Source organism: Ammospiza caudacuta, chromosome 11 (assembly GCF_027887145.1).
Source record: "Ammospiza caudacuta isolate bAmmCau1 chromosome 11, bAmmCau1.pri, whole genome shotgun sequence".
Lineage (NCBI taxonomy): Eukaryota > Metazoa > Chordata > Aves > Passeriformes > Passerellidae > Ammospiza > Ammospiza caudacuta.
This window is the reverse complement of record NC_080603.1, coordinates 1589811-1601047: the sequence shown is the minus strand read 5'-3', so window position 1 is coordinate 1601047 and position 11237 is coordinate 1589811. Positions and strand designations below refer to the sequence as shown.

Below are 11237 nucleotides of genomic sequence, written 5' to 3'. Positions count from 1 at the left end.
CTAGCTAATAAGCAGAGGCCAAAGCAGAGCAGAAGCGAGAGCAGAAAAGAGAGCAAGCAAAGCAGCAAGCCGAAAGCAAGAAGCGAAAACAGCCCTATGTACTGCCTGTCTCTGTGTCCCTGATAAGAGAAACCCAAACAAAACTTCCACTCTTCAGGCCCGGTCTTAAAGGCATAGAACATATGAATGGGGATACAAGCATCATAATGTCACCCCAGGACAGAAGCCTTTCCCACATTCTCCACGCTCGTAGGGCCATTCCCCATTGTGGATCATCTGGTGCTGGATCAGGGTGCTGCTCTGCCTGAAGCTCTTCCCACGCTCCAAGCACTTGTGGGGCTTCTCCTCATCATGAAGCTGCTCATGCACCACCAACTCCAAGCTCTGGATAAAGCCCTGTCCACCTTCCTGGCACAGGGTGGTTCTTTCCTCCTCTGATCACCCTGGGCTGGCTTTGGAGCCCATCCTCCTGTGGAATCTCTGGGGATTTTTATCCCCATTGGAATTCTGCACTGTGGAGTCACTCAAAAGGACCTCTTCCACGAGGTTCTGCCATGGAGATTTTTCCCCCATGGTCTCCATTCTCAGCTCCTTCTCTGGGGGAGGAAGAACAAAGAGAGGATGGGATTTTCCTCCATGCCAGAAGGAAGGGGAAGGAGATTCCCCCAGTGCATCCCCAGCAGGACGGCATTGGCAGCGGGGTTGTCCTGCAGCCGAGGGCCATGGTGGGCTGGGAGATGGAGCAGGAGAGTGGGGGAAAGGAGCAGTGACTTCCTCCCCACCTGCCTCGGTATCCCAGGGCTCCTTCCTGTTCCTCGCAGCCTCCACCTCCATCCAATCAAGGTCTGGGAATAGGAAATCCTGGTTTGGGAAGAAAACAAAGAGTGTGTACATTGTCTTTTGTTCCGGGGGCTGTGCTGGGCTGGGAGATGGAGCAGGAAAGAGGGGGAAAGGGGCACTGACTTCCTCCCCACCTGCCTGGGTATCCCAGGGCTCCTTCCTGTTCCTCGCAGTCTCCACCTCCATCCAATCAAGGTCTGGGAATCGGAAATCCTGGTTTGGGAAGAAGACAAGCGGTGAGTACATTGTCTTTTGTACTGGTTTGAAGGCAAACCTGGGAGAGAGTCTAAGTAAGAATTTCAATTTAATAAGAAAAAGAAGATCAAGGCAATGATACAGAAACACTGCCTTAAACCAAAAGAGTCAGGATATAACCTGCCACCCTGTTGGTCAGGGTGGTGGCAGCAGTCCCATTCAATGGTGGCTGCGGTCCTGTTGGAGTGATGAACGTGATTCTGTCGAAGCAGTGATCCTGTAGAAGGGTCTGGTCTTCCTCTGGAGGTCCAGTGGTGGTTCTGGAGCTCTTGTCCTCTGGGAACCCAGTAGGCAAGCTGCTCCTGGTGTTGAAAACCTCAGCTTATATCCGGGTAGGAATGCTTGGATCCTCCCCCTGGGCAGAGCATCCCACAATGGGATGATGGAATTTTATCAGTCCTGCAGTGACACTCAATGGCCCATTCACAGAAGATATCTCCCCTGGAGGGCGTTATCAGGGGTTAGTCATGGAAGGGATAAAGAACACTGCCCCACCTGTTTATAGTAGTTAATGAAATGGTGATTGAAAACATGCATTTGGTTACATCTTACATTGCAACCTGAAACAGTGGGGTAATCCCTGCTCAGGGGGTGAACACCACCCCCCTTACCCAAACTGGCTCAGGTATAACACCCCCACTCTAGGAAGGCAACACACACAGAGGACAATGTCACACTTGGCCTGCTCAAGGTTTTGTCTCTGTCCCTGTCACTCCCTTGCTGTCCCCCCTTTTCTCTTTCTTTCCATCTCTCTCTCTACCTCACATTTACTGTTCAATAAAATCCACCTTGGATTTGGTATAATTTGCACTTTACCTGGGGCAGAGGCATCTCTCCACAATTTTCTTAACCAGACTTTGACATTATTTTGGCACAGTGAGTTTAGGCACTGTTGTCTGACCCCAAGTTCCTTTGCCAACATCATGGTTCCCTCCTCTGAGGAGGTTGTGGTTCTTTCTGGAGGAATTCTTGGAAACTTGGACGCAGCTTCCTCTTAGCAGCTTATGGGAGAACTGATGAGGAAAATGGCTGTTGTGGGCCTGGAATGTAAAGAAAAATATTTTATTGTCCTTTCTTGAAAAGTCTGTTAAAATCACTGGAGGAAAGGGAGCAAATATTACCAGCGACACTGACAAGGTTAATTCACCCCATAGTGAGGAGCACTAGGCTGCTAAAAGTCTTACAAGGAGCCCAGCTCAAGTAGCTAAATTCCTGATTAACTCCTGAATTCCCAGGCTTGGGTTCTTTGCCAAATGTGAGAATCATTATTCTCTTTGTCCCTTTCACCTTTGTGATAGCTACAGAGAGCTTTCCCTTCCTTTTAAAAATCTGTATTGGGCCAAATTTCCTCTTTCTTTTATTGGAACCTGCCAGCAGCTGAGCTGGAGCTGTGCAGGAACCGATGGAACTTGGAATTGCCACAGAATTGCTTCAATTATTGGTTTATTAATATTTGGGATTTCTTTGTGTTTTCATCACATGTGACTTGTGGGAAATCAAATATTCATCAAAATATTTTATGCAAAGTTTGATTTCTACCAAGGTTATTTTGTCCAGTATCTAGGGGATACTCAAGAGGTCTCTGTGCCTCTTACCCTGTGGGATGCTTGGGAGGGGCTTGGGAGTGCTGTCCCTGTCCCTGTCACCCCAGGCCATTCCCCAGGGGATCTCCATCCCTCTGGCCTCAGGCAATGCCTGTGCAGGGCTGGGGACCAGGGGCTCTGTGTCCCTCTCACCACTGAGGGTGCTCGGGGCTGGGGGAGCTCTCCGACCTTTATTACTGCGACCTGATGAGGGTCTTCAGGGTGAGAGAGAGACGAGAATCTTGGTTCATGATCAGAAGGCTGGATTTATTGATATATGATATATAATACATTATTACTATGATAAAAGGAATAAAGAGAGAAGTTGCAGAGGCTTGCTAAGCTAAGAATAGAATCTCAAAACAAGAGAGTTCTCTGTCACTGTGTTCCAGAGAGCTTGCCCTGTGATTGGCCCTTAATTGTACACATGGAACATGAGGCAATCACTATGGCACTACGTGCACCCTATTGCATTCCACAGCAGCTGATAATCATTGTTTACATTCTCTTTCTGGGGCCTCAGCTTCCCAGAAGATGAACAAATCCCAAAGAAAGGATTTCTATGAAAAAGCGTCTGTGACATCTGACCTTTCCAAATTATATAAATTAAAAGAAAAAATGCTGATGTGGAATGAACAGGAAATTTCTTCACCTGTAAAATATACAATACTAACAAATCACTAAAACAATCCTATTATCTAAGAAAATGCAAAAAACAATGCAAAGAAAATTCAAGTCCAAACAGCTGAGTTTCAGGAACAGTCCATGAGCTGAAGTTGTTCCTCTTGGACATATCTAAGAGTCCTTTTTGGTCCTGAAACAGAGTTGCTGCAAAAGTCCCATCAATAGTTATCAAAAAACCATTGACAGTCATAACACAATTTCAAACAATTTCAAACAATTTCAAACAACTTGAACAATTTTGGAATGTCCTTTACTGGCCCTTCAATGCTTCAGTGCTTCAGAGCTGCTGCCAGCTATCTCAATCTTTTTTTTATTTTTTTTTTTTATCAAAAAGAATAGCAGCAGAGCAGAGCATTGCCAGAGAAAGAAAGGCCCTGGGGGCCCTGGCCCATGATGGACCAGGAACCCCAAAACTGGCCCACAAAAGGGGGCCAGGACCGGTAGGAGAAACCACAGCTCCCAGAAACATCAGGAGGCCAAGTGATGGCCCTGGCCCAAACCCACGAAGCAGGCTCTGCATTCCCACAGGCCTGCACCCTGCTGCCAGTACAATGGCAGCACGGGTGGTGAGACGCTTCCTTTCCCCAAAACCACTGAGGCATGCCAGCAGCAGGGAAATAGAAGCCTTCCCCAGAAATCCCATCTGGGGTCTGGAGATGTTTGTTTCCCACAACAGACTAGCTATGGTCTCCTCCATCTGTGCCCTCTTCCCCTGCAATGCAAATGTGGCAGGTGTATCTTCCATCCGCCCCATGGCATCATCCCCTCTGGGCTGGGGACCAAAGGCAGAGCTATCGGGACCCACCTGCCCCCCGCCACTAGGGCACAAGAGAGGCGGCAGAGATGGCAGCCTCCATGGGACAATCCCCGAAAAAACACCCCCCAACCCGCCGAGAATGCTGATCTTGAAAACAGGCAGACGCACTGCCCCCACAGTCAGCTGTCGCGCACCCCCCGCTCCACGGAAGGAGAGACCAGCCACCAGGGCCGCTGCTACAGAGGCAACCAGTCCGGGATGGTCCGAGCTCAAACAAACAGCCATTTCCAGGGCAGTCTCTGATGCTGACACGGAGGACAGAGTCTCCGACAGCGGCAGAACTGCTGGGGCAGCTGGTGCAAGCGGTGGGGGGGCCGGAACTGGGGAGGAGCCCTCCTCCGCTGAGCCAGAAGCCGCAGACGCGTTTTCGTCACCTAGAAACAGTGACTCAGGTGCAGGAAGCCCTGTTTCTGCATTCTCAGACGCAGGTGGGGAAGCCGGTGAAGCCGCGGGCCGGACCACCTGGAGAGGCGGAGACGGGATCGCCCGGAGTGGTAGCCGCGCTGGCGGGGCGGGTCTTGGAGGTGGCCGCGGGGCTGGCAGGGGTGGGGGGGCCTCGGGGACCAGTACCACCCCCATTTCTAAACGGGGCGGGGTCTGAGAGGCCGGCTGTAGCAGGGCCTGCCAGGGCTTCCAGGGGCGGCACCAATGGCGCTGGTTTGAGCGGCGCCACCCCCTCCCATTCCCCCCGGTGGGGGAGAAGGCAGGGAGAAGGACTGCTCCGGAGAAAGAGTAAAAAAAACTTCTTTGCGCGGCGAAGTTTCATCCCCCCATGCCGCGAAGCAGGGGGGGCTGGGAAGCAGAATCTCATCCCCCACCGGGTCTTCTCCCGCTGAATTTGGGGGGAACGGAGCAAGCCCATAGCAGTTAGAAATCCATGGAAAAACAGCTGCTCTCCATTTCAAAACTGGGAAGAGCTTTCTAAATGCTGGGTAGACAGGAGGGAAGTCGCATCCCTGACCCCAAACGAATCGGAAGATAGAGTCCATGCATTCCCACATGAAAACATCCAAGTCGTATAGGATATCAGTAAAGAACCCAAAAAGCTTTGCCCATCAAAAGAACTCATAGAGATCTGTTTTTGACAAGAAAAATCCATCTTCTCTACACCATTTTTGCCAGAGGGCAATAAGCTTCTCCTCTGAAGGAGAGAACTGAACCTCTTCCTCCAAGGCATGTGTCCCCCATACAAACAGCCACAAAGTTCTGAGGGCTGGTTCATCAGGAAGGGAAAAGCCAACAGTACATTTTGAAAGAGTCCAGCATGCTCTGGCTCCTCCATGGTTCTGCTGCTCTTTCCTAACATCTTTCCTGAAGGTTTTCCAGAAGAAGGTTCACTTGTGGTCAGCCTTGGCTGTGAACTCTGTCCAAATCAGGATCTTCAGTTCTTCAGCTCCTGGCTTGAATCCACTTCTGTGGTCACTTCAAAGCAACCATCACATGCTACACATACAGGATTTTACCCAGTGCAGCAATTTGCTCTTCTGGTCTTATCAATTTAATTTTTGCTCTGACACGAGGGGTCACCAAATATTACAGCGCCCTGATGAAGGTCTTCAGGGAGAGAGAGAGACGGAATCTTGGTTCATGATCAGAAGGCTGGATTTGTTGATATATGTGGTGGTTTGACCAGAAAGAAGTGGGAATTCTGGGATGTTGTGGTCAAACCAATGGGTGCTTGGATTTTGATATTGGCACCTGGGGTAGCCAGTGGGTTTTAGGACACACCTCCGAGAACACCCAGGGGTTAAAAGCAGAGCTTCGGCCTTGGGAGGCTCTCTTGGGACTTCGAGGGACGGAGGTCGGATCTCCCTCCCTCGTCAAGCCGCCGCTGCTGGGCGGGGGAGGGGCAGCCATACAGTAGGCCTGGGCCTGGACAGACATGGGAGTGAGGAGGCCCTGGAGGATGGAAGGGTGGAGGAAGAGTCCCAAGAGACATCAGACAGCCATTCCCCCCCCCCCCCCCCCCCTTCCCCCTTGGAGACAGAGAGAGAGAGAGAGAGAGAGAGAGTGCAGCCTGTGTCATTACCTTGAAATTCAGTAAATATGTGCTGGCAGCAGGCAGCCCGGCTGAGGAGATGGGGGGGGGTGCAGCCAGGAGTCCAGCCGCCTGGAGGAGTTTTTAACCCCTTTTGGACAATGAAAACCCTACAGAACATTAACCCTTCCTAGACGAGTGATAAGAGTGGAGGAGGACGAAGGAAATGAACGAGTGATGGAGGTCTGGACCAGAGAGAGAGAGTGAGAGATGTTGAAAGAATGGAGAAGATGGAGTGGCATTTTATGCTGGACTCTTTTGTGTAGCCATGGACAGAGCTATGTTTCTGTGAGATACAGAGACTGAGTCCAGGGGGAGAAATGTCCCAGTGCCAGAGAAGATTCAGTGTGGGTACCCCTCGGCCCCAGGGGGTATATAAAATATGGGGGGGATAGATGTCCCAAAGGTGAGAAGGTGAGATACTGTGCTTTTCTGGAACTGGACAAAGCATCCTTAAAAAAGACAACCCTGGAAGCAGCCCTGATCCCTGTTCGGTGGTGAGAGCACCGGAACAAGGACGGAAGAGGCCACCATGACACATGGAAGGACTCCCTCTCCTCTTGAGGAGTTGAAAGTTTGAGCAATCTAAAGGGTGGTGTTGGACCTAGAATTGGTGATTTTGGAGGATGTATTGTATTGGGAATTTAAGGGGGAGGATGGGGAGAGTGTTTTTTTGTGAGGTTTTCATTTTCCTCGTGTTTTTTTCTTTCTTTCTTTCTTTCTTTCTTTCTTTCTTTCTTTCTTTCTTTCTTTCTTTCTTTCTTTCTTTCTTTCTTTCTTCTTTTGTGTGTAGTTTAGTAATTTTTGTGTGCAGCTTAGTTAATAAAATTTTCTTTATGTTTAAGTTTGGAGCCTGCTTTGCTTATTCCTGGTCACATCTCACAGCAGACACCGGGGAGAAGCTGTACTCATGGGGCTCTGGCTTTGCCAGGCCCAAACCATAACAATATATGATACATAATACATTATAACTATACTAAAAGGAATAAGGAGAGAAGTTGCAGAGGCTTGCTAAGCTAAGAATAGAATAGAAAAGAATTAATAACAAAGTTCTGTGTCCAGCAGAAAGCAAGGACAAACTCTCCTGTGAGTGGTCAGCAAATCCAAACACTCACAGAAGCGCAATCACCGCTGCACCTGTTGCATTCCACACCAGCCGATAACAATTGTTTACATTCTTCTTCTGGGGCCTCAGCTTCCCAGAACATGAACAAATCCCAAAGAAAGGATTTCTATGAAAAAATGTCTGCGACAGAGACCACTATGGCATTTTGGGTTTTCATGGAACCATGGGGCCATGTGACACTGTGAGATCCCATGGAACCAAAGGTCCATTGTTACATTGCAAGGCCTCATGGAGCTGTGGAACCATGGAAAGACCATTAGGACTCTTCTCAGTCTCATGGAACCAAGGGGCTGATGTGACACTGAGGGGACTCATGGAATCATGGAGACCGTTGTGACACTACAAGGCCACATGGAATAAGCAAAGCATTGCGACGCTATGGGGCACCATGGAACCAAGAGGCCTTTGTGACACTGCAGGGCTTCATGGAACCAAAGCTCCAGGGTGATACAGAGGGGCCTCCTGTCATCAATGGTCCATTGTGACACTGTGGAGCCAAAGGAGAGCACTGTGACACCGCAAACCCCCATGGTGCAAAGGTCCATTGTGACATTGCAGGGCTCATGGAACTGAGGAGTCACATGACACTGTGGGGCCTGTGGAACCCCAGAGACCATTGTGACACTGCAAGGCCTCATGGAATCCTTGGGACCATCGTGACACTGAGGGACCTTCAGGAACCATGGGGCCATTGTGACACTGTGGGACCCCATTGAACCAAAACACCCTTGTGACACCTCAGGGACCCACAAAACCAAGGGAATACAAAGCAGGTCTGGCTGGCTTGGCCACCCATAGGCCACCTGACTGGTCCAACTGACCTTGGCATGTTGAGGGTCTCTTCTCATCTGCTGCTGAAACACTGGGGCTCTGTGCTTTCCTTCCAATGGAAAAGAACTGTCCTTCTCCTCCAGGCACCCATGACCAGAACTGGGATTTCACCACCAAATTTCCTTATATCCAGGGATTGTTCCCATAGCAATATTGCCAGAACAAGTCTGTCTGGCAGAGGTTTCACAAGGGTCACCTCTCATCTGGCCCCAAGACCCTAGAGAAGGCTGCGTGCTTCCCTTCCTATGGAAAGGAACTGTCCTTCTAGTCCAGGTGCACATGGCCAAATTTGGGTTCCACCTCCAACAGTGCCTATTGTGACAGACTGGGGGAGATTGTTGGCTTAAATCATTTCATGTGTGGGGGAGGAAGGGGCAGGTCCAGCCTTGCCCTTCCCTGGAACCCCAGCCTTGCCCTGCACTGGAACCCCTGCCCTGCCCTGCCCAGCAACCCAAATCCCGCCAGAGCCTCTATCCCAGCCCAGCAGTGTCTGCCAGTCCCTGGCACAGCACGGGCAATGCTCCACAGCCACCTCGTCAGCCTCCAGCCCAGCTCCTGAGGGACCAAATGAGCCCAAGCCCCACCTGGGGGAAGGGCCCAGGGAGACCAAGGGGTATTGAAGGCTGACCACAAGGCAAGCACACATCTTGACCCTACCTCTTCTTGGAATTTCCATCTGAACAACATTGGAATCCGGGTGTGGGTACTTCTCTGTATCTTATTTGTCTTTCTCTCTTTGTGTATCTACTTCTTCTATTTCTGTCTCCTTGCAAATTTTGATTAACTTAAAATTGAATGGGCTTACAGTTAGTGAAGTTGAATGGGCCAAGTTAATGCTTTGAGAAGTATTTGGTTTTGATTGACTGTCATATTTAACCATTTGCCAAAGTTTCTCTGATTTTCTAAAGTCCCCAGTAAAGGCTGTTTGGTTGTTTTGAGCTCCTGAGAATCTCTTGTAGGCATTTCTCCAGTACATCTAACTCAGAGTACACAAATAATTGTAATTCCTTTTAAATGTCTCATTGAGGGAAGTGTTTGGTGGGATGGGAGTCAGGGCTTGTGTGTCCTGCTTGGCCCAGCCCAGGCAGGGCTTTCCCAGCCACATTCCGCACTCCATTTCCCAGCTGGAGCCCCTGGTGCCTCTGAGTTGTGCTGCCCCAGCCACAGGGATGCTCTCCTTGTCTGCCCATTCCCCCACGGTCTCTGGGTAGGGATGGCCTCAGTGGGGGCTGCTGACATCGTCAGCAACTTGGAGGCTGCTGCTGAATTTTCCTGCTCCAGAGGCTTGTTCAGCCTTCAGCTCTTCAGTGCAGGAATTCAATGTCCCAGGGCTCATTAACATTCAGAACACCTGAACAAGCCAAGCCCCTGGGAATAATCTAAGTGTTCAGATCTTTTGTGGTTGATTAGTCAGATTTCAGAAGCCTATTCAATGTGAACACCCTGAGATTAAAAAGGCAGCAAGAAAATATTTTTTTAGGTCTTGTAATTTTTTTTCACTAGTAATTCATTGACATGTGCAATCTCCAATTGACATTGAATCCAAGTACCTCCTCATGCAGTTTGAATAGATATGAAAATCATGACCCCTCATGGCTGACAATCAATCAGACTCTGTCCCTGCCCCCATCCCACCATTTCCCACATCCAAGCCCTGGCACTCAGAGTAGCCTTGTGCAAATCTGAGCTCCTCCCAGCCCACACTGGACCTAGTCAACAGACCACAGTTGAACAGGTTACAATTTAATAACAATCACACAATTAAAATAACAATCACACAATTACAAACTCTTCCCTGAGCCATGTGCAACGTCCCAGCAGTGTCTGATGAGTCCATCATTCACAAGTGATTTCCATACTAAAATTTATTTCACACAAACATGGTTCTGTGATAGATATAAACACAAGGATTCTCGTCCTGGAGTGAGGACAGAACAGCTCGAACAATTCCTGATTTGCAAAGCTGTCAGTGGGGAATAGAGAAGGGAGGTCAGGCTGCTGTTGTTGTTGAGGAAATGCTGAAACCAGCCTGACTCATTTCATCTCCTCCTGTTCTGGCTGATCTCCCCTCTTTCCCCTTCCACCCACTGGCTTTTGTCTCCTACCCCAGAGGCCCCCCAGAGAAGAGCCTGGCTCTGTGTTCTCCATCCCCTCCTTGCTTGCACTGCCAGGCTGGGATGAGGAGCCCCTCAGCCTTCCCTGCTCCAGGCTGGACAAGCCCAGCTCCCTCAGCCTCTGCTCACAGCTCCGGACAAAATTGGTTCTTCTCCAAAATTCTCTACATGCAAGGGTTTGTCCTGGACAAAAGCTGCAAGGACAGACAGGCCTGGCTCAATTTGGCCTCTCATGGTCGCCTCCAATCTGCCCTGGAAACACTGGGGCTCTGTCCTTTCCTTCCTGAGGGAAAGAACTGGCCTTCTCATCCAGGTGCTCATGGGCTGAAATTGGGATTCTTCCCCCAAAATCCTGTATATCTGGGATACAGAATATTTATACCTGAGATACAAGATATTTCTTCTGTTGCTCCCAGATGAAAGCTGCCAGGACAGACAGATCTGGCTGGCCTTGGCCTCTAGTGGCTGCTGTTTATCAGCTCCTGGAAGACTGGGGCTCCATGCTTTCCTTCCTACTTTCCTTCCTGTGGAACTGATGACACTTCAGGGCCTCATGGATCCAAGGGACCATTGTGACACTGTGGGGCCTCATGGGACCAAGGACATTGTTGTGGCTCTGTGGGGCCACATGGTCCCAAAAGGCCAGTGTGAAGCAGCAGGGCTTTGTGGAGCCAAGAGGCCATTGCTGCATTTCAGGGCCTCGTGGTGCCAAAGGGCCATTGTGATCCTGCAGGGCCTCTTGGAAGCATGGGGCCATTGTGACACTGCAGAAGCAAGGAGGACATTGTGACACTGCAGAGTGCCATGAAAGCAAGGGAACATGGAACAGATCTGGCTAGCTTGGCCACCCAGGGCCCACTTGACAGGCCCAGCTGATCTTGGAATGTTGAGGGCTGCCTTTCATCAGCCCCTGGAGAACTGGTGCCCAGTGCTTTCCTTCCTATGGAAA

At 50.0% G+C, this 11237-nt stretch overlaps 1 pseudogene; it reads right to left on the bottom strand.

The window, feature by feature from the left end:
• Positions 1 to 201: 201 nt before the first annotated feature.
• The window catches only part of LOC131562636 (zinc finger protein 883-like), a 146593-nt pseudogene continuing 135557 nt past the window's right edge, over positions 202 to 11237 (bottom strand).